Here is a 10,320-nt window from a genome sequence, read left to right as displayed (position 1 = left end):
ACTGCTTTATATATAAATATATTTGCATATATATATATATAATATGATCAATTAGAAAAATGTGGACCCTTTACCACTCCTCAATCGTATCTATATGACTGAAACAGTACCAGAAGATGAATATTCTGTGTTGCAAAAAAAAAAAAGAAAATAGTGCTTTTAACATGAAATGTATGCCCAGTCAACATAGTTTACAAGTTCTCTGTTACCAGAAGATAAGCCCTTTGAAGGCAGAAGTCATATATCTGCGTGCTTTGCTGCTGATTGCACACAATTGGTGCTCACTAAACTGTTGTTGAATGAATAAGTGAATTCAATCTTTCAGCAAGTACTTTTTGGGAGTCTATTCTTTATAAGAGATAGTTATGTATCAAGAGAGATGCAAAAACAGGATGAGCAAGCCATGATGAATGGGGTCAATTAGAGGGAAAAGAAATGGACAAATTCAATTTGAGTACAAGTCAAAGCTAGTTACCACAGGAGTGATACCCAAACATAGGACTGAACATATGCCATGAACGGTCAGTAGTGGTCAGTCTAGAAAATTTGGGAGGAGGAAAAGGGACTAACAAGATTTCAGTCAATAATAGAAGTAGTCATTGCTTGTTTTTAATTATTTAGGATTTCTGTGGTATCTATACACAATGGAATTTTATGCAGCCATGAAGAAGAACGAAATGTTATCATTCGCTGGTAAATGGATGGAATTGGAGAACATCATTCTGAGTGAGGTTAGCCTGGCTCAAAAGACCAAAAATCGTATGTTCTCCCTCATATGTGGACATTAGATCAAGGGCAAACACAACAAGGGGATTGGACTATGAGCACATGATAAAAGCGAGAGCACACAAGGGAGGGGTGAGAATAGGTAAGACACCTAAAAAACTAGCTAGCATTTGTTGCCCTTAATGCAGAGAAACTAAAGCAGATACCTTAAAGCAACTGAGGCCAATAGGAAAAGGGGACCAGGAACTAGAGAAAAGGTTAGATTAAAAAGAATTAACCTAGAAGGTAACACCCACGCACAGGAAATCAATGCGAGTCAATGCCCTGTATAGCTATCCTTATCTCAACCAGCAAAACCCCTTGTTCCTTCCTATTATTGCTTATACTCTCTCTACAACAAAATTAGAGATAAGGGCAAAATAGTTTCTGCTGGGTATTGAGGGGGGGAGCGGGAGGGGGTGGAGTGGGTGGTAAGGGAGGGGGTGGGGGCAGGGGGGAGAAATAAACCAAGCCTTGTATGCACATATGAATAATAAAAGAAAAATGAAAAAAAAAATTATTTAGGATTTCTAAACTTCCAGTCTTTGAAAGAGTCAACAGCAGGTGTGCTAAACACCCTGAGAGACGCTATTCAACAAATGGACCATCAAACCAGACCAGAAGAAGAAACTCCTATTCTCATAAGAGCTCCAGTCCAGTTTTTCCACCTCCAGCTACAGAGGTTTGCCTGAGAAATGAAACTTGTCCAAGACAAGTCAAAAAAGCCTTCTGAGGGTCTCCAACTGCTACTTATCTTCTACTCATAAAATTCTTTACACATATATCATTTTTTCTGTTTTATAGTTATGCTAAGAGTGATTTTGTATTAGCAAAGTTAATTACACAAGTACCTTTTTCAGATGTTACCAAAATTACATATACTGTGTATACTTCCTTTATAAAACTATTTCTGATTCATTGTATTGGGTTTAACACAGTGGAATGCATTAAGATATAAAAAACATGTGGCTTTCTCAGTGATTAGGAAAAAGCTTCTCCTCAGATTTGCTTAAGCTCTTGCTGTGTACAATTGCTAGAGGATTCCATTAAAGCGTCTGTTTGATGCTGGCTAATCTGAATTCCCAGTGGTTCAGGCTGAAGGAACTGGATCGGGCCTTCAGGCTAATCAGAAGAAAAGACAACAGCACAGATGTAGTCTGGGACTGTCACACTTCTTCTTGAAAATGCTGTTTAGAAGACAATGCACAGCATTGCTCCTGCTGAATGCTTAATATACCAGAATATCAAATCAAGTGTTGTGCTGCAGCACAGCAGGTGGCTTGACTTCTTTTGGGCTTAGGCAGGTATAGTTCACTCCAGGCTCTTCCCAGTTTTATGGACAGTGCTCCAGCTGCTTCTGGAGCCAGGCTGATTGGTCAGCACCATTCTTGTGGGTATAGACAGATGTCAGGGGTTCAAGAAGGCCCAACATTCACCCGTTGGCCTGCCATGACTCTTGAAATTATTATCATTAGAGAATTCCCCCAGGCTTATGGCAGGTGTCTTCATTGTTGCTCTTCCAAAATAAACATGTTAACTAGGGGAAAGAATCTATTAACACCTTACAAGAAAGAAGCTCTTCTAATAAAGTAGACTAGAAGAATTCTGGGAAAACAGCACATAAGGCAGCAGAATTTGTAGAAAAGCAGAATGCTAGAACAACAGATGGTCCCATGTAAGAGAGACCCTGGGGAATTAGTGGTGGCCACAAAAGTCATCACCATGGGTGAGGACAATTCCCTAAGAAAGGACAAAGCAGTTATATCAACACAATTCATTTCCCATAAACACATAAAAACCATAAATATGTCCATCAACATTAAAATGAGCCCCACTGTGGAGTATGTGGACCATTATTGCCTCACTCTGCCATGTTGAAAATCCATCTCTCTCTTCTGTCCCAATCTGTCCCAAAATCTAAACCTGACTAATTGTAAGTTTCTTGGGAACAGGACACATTTATTCACAGGGCAGCTATCCTTCCTGTGCTCCCAGAAGACGTTCAGTCATTTTTTTAATTGATGAATGAATATGTAAGGCTTCATTATGAAGTTGAGAGGACCTGACATTGTGGCACAGCCTCTCAGCTACTCAGGAGCTATAAGGAGAAGGATCACGGTCTTAAGGTCTTGGGCAAAAAGTGAGACCCTACCCAAAACATAACCTAAAGCAAAAAAAAAAAAAAAAAAAAGGCTGGGAGTGTGCCTCGAGTGGTAAAGTGTTGGTCTAGGAAGGGCAAGGCCCTGAGTTCAAACCCCAGTACCACACACATACAGAGACACAAAGGTCAGAGTGATGATAAACTTCAATCAAATCCCCTTTCAAGTTTCTCTTTCGCATCCTCCAGTCCAAAACTGCTTAGGCTATAAACCAAATCCATATGCTTTATCAGAGCAGATGCACTGCCTTAGGACCACATAAATGTTTCCTTCTCAGTTTTTCAGAAACAGATTAAATGAACAGAAAAATAGTATAGATGAGCAGTTTTTATTGGACCGCATTTTACTTCTCTTTCATATTTTTTGTTGTTGTTGTGCAGGGAGTATATTGTGACATTTACCAAAGTTCTTACAAAATACCATAGTTGATTTCACCCCTCCATCATTCTCTTTATCCTCCTTTCCCTCATTCCTGGAACAGTTTCAACAGGTCTCATTTTTCCATTCTCTTAACCTGCCCTCTTATAGTCATCTCTTTACTCTGCCATGTTGAAAATCTAACTTATTCTTCTCAAGAGACATTTCCCTCCACTGGACAAGAACAAGGTTCAAGACTACAATTCTGAAATTCAATCTCAAAAATTACTCGGATACTATCTAAATATGCTGGTTGTTTAAAAGATGGGATGGGTCACTGGACACAGGTTTCATTTCCTTTAATGCTTTAACCACCCTTCAACAAAGGATGCTAATTACCTTTCATAGTCTAGTCTTTTCTTCCTTTTTGTTAACTTTGACATCAAAACATTCCCTCAGTTGTTACACAGATGCACAAATACACATCACAGACCCTGTTTTCTTTTAAACAGTTTAGTATAAGAAGCTGCATAGACAGAATTATATATATTAAAAAAAACCACTATCGTTTGGGTATTTTGTACTGTCAATTTTCACTGAAATTGCATTTTCTCATATATGCCCTATGCACAAACTCACACACATGCTAGAATTTGCAATTCTGTCTCAAGACTTATACACTACCCAGAAGCATGAAAATATGAAGCAGACTTTGCTAGTACTGGCTCCAGTCACACAGCGTCCCTTTTCATTAAAACAGAACTTTTTTCAGCAGTGAGAGCACAGCAAGACCTGAAGGAGGTCCAGACTTTCAGCATTGGAGTGCACACAGCTCTACTGTTTAACACTGAAATGCTATTTATTAGATAAACATTACATTGAAATAGCCAAAGAACATACAAGGCCATTACAAGAGTGGGCTTTTTTTTTTTCACCACCACTTATTTCTTTTTATGTTATCTCCTTAAAGAAGGACTTTCAGACCAGAGCAACTGTGGGGAAAATGAGACCACAAAAAAAGCATTCACGGTGGGGATTTTCTAGACCTTCCATTCTATTATTTTGGATATTTCCCACAAGTAATGCCTGGCCTCCGGTTTGCAGTGACGTTATGTCTGTGTTGGTGACTTCCCAAACTGCCACTGGGAAAATTAGTGCCACAAATTTAACATAAAAAGCTAAATCCTAGTCTCCCTTGTTTCACTCTAGTTCAGGGATTCTTTGAGTGTAAATGCAGTTTTGCTATGGGCATTCATTATTTTTTACCATTTGTAGGGATAGATGAGAAAATAAAGGCAAGAATAAAACCCACTCGCCAGATGTATATCACCAGCGTCACATCCGGCCAATTTTGTCAACAAGTGCTTTTCACACACCTTCTGCAAGAAAGACAGCAAACCAAATTCTAAGATAAATGAGAACCAATACTACGTTCAAAGCATTTACAATCTAGCAGGAATACAAGTGTAAATAACTACTATGCACACCTCTAGATGTGTACCAAAAGAAAAAGAAATGGAAACTTTTAAGAGAAATATTACCTCTGGAGAGAAAGAAGAGGGAGATTAAGGAAGCGTTAATGGAGAAAAATTACTTGAGCTGGGTCTTACAGAATGTTGAAAAGTACAAAAGATTAAAATTGGAGAAAATACAGGAATTTCTCCAATATTTACATGTGCAAATATCAGAAAGGAGTAAATGAGGAATTGCAGTATGCTATTTTGCATAGTAGTAACTAAACTTAATAAGGTAACTAGGTACATCAAAAAGTTATAAGAAAGGGTTTTGAATGTTTTCACCATAAAAATGGTAAATTTGAGCATTGCACAATGATTTAAGCAGTGTAAAAAGGAAACAACACAGCTCATGGTACCCCATTTATATATATATAATTTTTATGTATTCAATAAATCTTTTTTGGCAGTACTGGGGTTTGAACTCAAGGCCTCCCACATGCTAGGCAGGCACTCTACTACTTGAGCCACTCTGCTAGCCCTTTTTGTGTCAAGTATTTTTGAGGTAGGGCCTCACAAACTATTTCCCCAGGCTGGCCTCAAACCATGATCGTCCTGATCTCTGCCTCCCAAATAACTAGCATTTCAGGCATGAGCCACTGGCACTCAGCCACTCAATTTTTTAATTTTAAGAAAAGAAACATGGAATTGAGGCACATGTTTGGAGAACAGTGTGTGGCCACCTCCCATTTGGACAGGGGTCACAATGGCAGCCCACCATGTTCTTCTGTGTGGCTCTTCCTTTCCTTTATGTGGCTTTCAAGGTCCAGTGATCCAGACATTAAAATCAAACGTTGAATTCACTCGCAATTGACATGTCCCAAGAAAGCCAAGAGCAGAAAGAAATCAGGCTGGACCTAATCTAATCCAAAAGATTAGAAGGTAGATCACAAGAATGTCACGATAAATTGAATGTGTGTGTGTGTGTGTGTGTGTGTGTGTGTGTGTGTGTGTGTGTATCCCCAAATATGAATGAGTTCAGATTCCTGGTGCTCAGTGCCATTCATTGTAAATGGCTCCATAAATATTTTTAAATAATGAATGAAAATTGGAAAGAATAAGAAAATCGATTTTTAAAAAGTTCTATAGTCAGAGGTAACTATTATTATTGATTTTAGTCACTGTATTTGGAATTGTTTCAAGTTTGTCATATTTTTTGCTATAAATACATTTATAACATAGTCTATTTAGTCAGTGATTGCTCATATACAAATATCTAACCATGTCCTGGGACGTGTATATCTGTCTTTTCCTACGGCCTGCAGTCATAGATGAAGAAGGGGAGACATTCTCAGAGAAGTCTCACATTTTATTTCAGAGTTGTTACTTTTTTCTTAAGTTTCGTCCCGGGCCTCCACTTCTCAAACTGAAATACTATGACAATATTTATGCCTGTAATTTCCTAACATGACCAAGCAAGATAGAAAATGTAAACCAGAAAAGATCAATTGCTACTGAAAAATGCAACCCCATCACAATTTATTTCCAAAAGCCCAGGACTAATGAAAAAAAGAATAAATCTATTTGTTTTTAAGGGAAAGCTTTCTTCAGTTCCACTTTAAGAGATGATTAATGGCAGTGATTTTTCTTGCATGCTCCCCAGATCTTACAGGACTGCCTCCATTGAATTCAAGTAGCAGTTGGGGCTAAATAGCTTCATATCTTCTGGTGTATCACATGTCCTGCCTCAAATGTAATTACAAGTTTCGAGAGGCTGAATATAAAGAACTCATTTAGAACGGCTGTTCAGGTTGTTTACTATAGACCATACATACAGTTATTCAGAACTGTAAACTCTTTCAGTTACTAATAGGCCTTTTTAAAAAATGAATAAACCTCTTGAAACAGGGAGGTTTTACTTTAATCAGTACCTCCATGCTAAATTTTGCCGTTAGACCAAAACTGAGGTTTGATTTTGTGCCATTACGGTGTAACGGTTCATCAGTCTGGGTATTCACATTGACCTGGTTCTCTGGTGCTCACTAAATAGTCATTAAATACCCTGAACAAAAACAAATTTTAAAAAAATAAAAATGAAGCACCTCTTTATCTCCAATAGAAAAATGACAGTTGTCAATTTGGAACTAAGAATCATGGAGACCAACAGCTCATGGATCATTCTATAGTTTTAAAGCAGCAATAATACCAGAAAATTCTATTTAGCAAGTTGGTACCTTCTAGTTTGTGTTGTTGTCGTCCTGCATTTCTATTTGTATAGCCAACTTTTGTCCCTTGCTTTTCCTTCAGCTTCTTTTTTTACAAAAGGTAAATTTTTATATTTTCTATTCCCTTTCAGGATTTGAAATAGCCAATGACACAAATAAGTGGGAAAAGTGCTTCAGTTTCTGGAAGACAGGTAATAATATTACCTAAATTAAACACCACTGGAAATTTCAAGAAATTATATGCATTCCTAAGAAGATCTTTTTTGAAAGATTACCAAATTAATCTGTTCTTTGTTGGTCAGCTTCACTTCTCTTCCCAAGAATAAATTAGAGTATCTCAGTTCTCAATTTCATCTGGTAGTTCTCAGATTGCTGTTCATCCATCCCAGAAACAAAATTATGAAAGGTCATACATCTTCAAATACAATATTTCCATACAAAACTCTGAGACCAGCAAGCCTAACTGGGAGATGACTAACAAACTTGGGTTTTGTTACACAATAAACAGAATTTCTGCCATTTCTAATATTCTACCATATGGACGTTCACATGTGTGACTATATAGTCTTTACCACATGGACAAAAAAAGTGTTCCAAAAATAATAATCCTGAACTACTACTGCTGGGGGACAGAGGTGGAACATGGTGTACATAAGAGATTTCATGTATTCGTATTTCTGCCCAATGAGGAATCTACTTTCAAATCTGACTCCAAGCAGAGAGCAGCTTTTCCTGCCAGAATCAGTTTAAGATTTCCCTTCCAGTACTTTGGAATACAGAATGCTGCTTCCATAGGACAGTGCACAAACCAAAGGCTACACAGGAGAGCACAGTAGAGATGAGAGGGAGAGAATGCTGCTGTTAGCACACAGCCATCATACATAAAGCAGAAAACCAGCATGGGAGAGAAGACCAGCCTCCTAGCTAAGTCAGCTGATTTAATAAAAATAAATTTTTAAAAAACCTGAAGCTGGAGCAAGTGAATAAGGAAAGGACAAGAATAATCTATGACTGCCCATAGCAGATAGCAAAATTTTATGGGGATATTTTAGTGACTCCTGGAGTACCACAACCATTCATTTTATCAAAGACTATTTATCGGGGAGGAACTAGAAATTGGCTTTGAGGAGTTTCCATTCTGGAAGGGACTTGTACAAGTAAATAATGTCAGATGATAGTAGAGGTATGAAAAACAGAGCAGATTTCTGTGTTAGAGGCTGACTGTGAGAGGTGTGTGTAGTCAGTTTTCTATCACTTTCACAAAATACCTGAGATTATCAAGTTATTAAGAGAAAAGGCCTATTTTGGTTCATAGTTTTGGAGGTTCAGTCCTTGGATCAGTTGACACCATGGATTCTAGGCTGTGGCAAGGAAGCAAATCATGAAAAGAACACATGGTGGAATAACCAAAACCACTTACCTCATGGCTGGGAAGAAAATCAGAAAAGAGGAAGGGACCCTAGAATCCCATTTGAGGGTATGCCCCCAGTGACCTAAAGACATCCCATGAGGTCCCATCTTTTGAAGGTTTTGCCACCTTCCAAAAGCAGCACTCTGGAGACTAAGCCTTTAACATACAGGTCTTTGGAAAATGTTCAAGAGCCAAACTGTAGCAGGGTTGAGGGGGAGCACTCATTTTAAGCTGTTAAACTTAGCAGAGATGACCTCAGTGAGAAAGGGATTTTTTAATCACACCAGGAACAGAGAATTCCAGCCAGAAAGAACAGAGTAAAACTTCCTGAGACAGAAAAAAATCTTTGTATTAGTTTTCTATGACTACTCTAACAAACTCCCAGACTAGGTGTTTTAACAATAAACAATTACTTTCTCACAGTTCAGGAGGGTAGAAGTCAAGATCATGGGGTTGGCAGGGTTGGTTTCTTTTGAGGCTTCTTTCCTTGGCTTAGAGATGGCCGTCTTTACCCAAGTTTGTGTCCCAATTTCCTCTTTCAGGAAGACATCAGTCATGTTGGATTAGAGCCAACTTAACATCCCTTTAGAGAATCTATCTCCAGTGCTGTCACATTCTGTGGTACTGGGGCGTAGGACTTCAACATATGAATTGGGTGGGGGAGTGGACATCATTCAGCTCATGACAGGCTGGATGTGGTAAGGGGTAGAAAGAACACTAGAGCAGCTGCAGAGAAGCAGAAAACTGGATTTTCTTCCATATGTGCTATTCCAGAGCTTCACATGACCATAAATTAAGATCATTCTATGACTCCAGATTTTTATTCTCAATAATTTTTAATGGAATATACATGGTGTCAGCTCGGTATATAGTTTTATTCCTTTTTCCATGTTATTTTTAAATCATATGGTAATGATAAAATGGTTCTTCTGTCATTAGTATGGTTGTGAGGACTTAACAGATGGTACATGTAGGCTCTGAGCACAGTGTCTCAAACATGCTAAGTGCTCACAAATGGCAGCTGCTTGTTGTCATCCTCATAGGAGATGAGCCCTGCATCCCAGCCAGGAACAATGCTCCCCTTAACTACCCCAAAAGAGGGCAACTGGAGGCTTTTCTTTACTCACTACAGGGCCAGCTCAGTACCTGAGAAAACAGTATGCTCACCACCTTCTGGGCATTGCCAGGAGACAAGCTTGATGTGTCTAGGACTGTGGAGGCCTGGGCTGGAGGAGCACTCACTCCAAAGAGATCAGCTGATCTCCCCGCCACCACTACCACTTGCTGCTGCCTGACTGGCTAAAGAGCTTTTCCCACCCTCTTCTTCCTGCCTCGCCCAAGCCAGTGCTTTCAATATGGTGCTCCTTCTACAGCGCCTGCATAACAAGTAAGAAATAAGTTAAAAGGAGCAAAGAAAGTGCTTTTTTTTTTTTTAATTTCTCAGTTGCTGGAAATGAAAAGCCTCAGAAATCTCCAGAAGGGCTTTGGCTTTGCTCTACACTGAGCAAGCAAGGACTGAAGTCTATTTTAGCACTACTGGAAACAGCAAAAGAGAAGTAGGTGAGTGAGTCACTTGGGCCCCTGGGAAAAATAAAGGAGAGAGCCGGAGTCTCCCAGGGTACCTCCTAGAGACTAACACCAAGAAGAGCCCCCACAGCTCCCCTCTCTCAGACTCATCTTGCTCCTCAGCTGTTCTCTCATCCTGACCCTCATCCGACTTGAACCCAGGCCACCGGCCATGGGGCCAACACCTGTGGTTTGGTGGCTGAGTCTCCACTCACTATTCCCAAATGTATGAGGAGTCAGAAGAGGTGATAAAAAGGATATAGAGAAAGGGGGGTTAAAACAGAGGCAGAAGAGCCAGGGGAAAGGAAATTTTCCTGGCATCTATTTGGGAACACTGAACACACTTTCCTAAATAAATGTTGTTTTTGATAGTGCTTTCAAAT

Source organism: Castor canadensis, chromosome 8 (genome assembly GCF_047511655.1).
Source record: "Castor canadensis chromosome 8, mCasCan1.hap1v2, whole genome shotgun sequence".
Taxonomy (NCBI): Eukaryota; Metazoa; Chordata; class Mammalia; order Rodentia; family Castoridae; genus Castor; species Castor canadensis.
Note: the sequence above shows the minus strand (reverse complement) of the source record.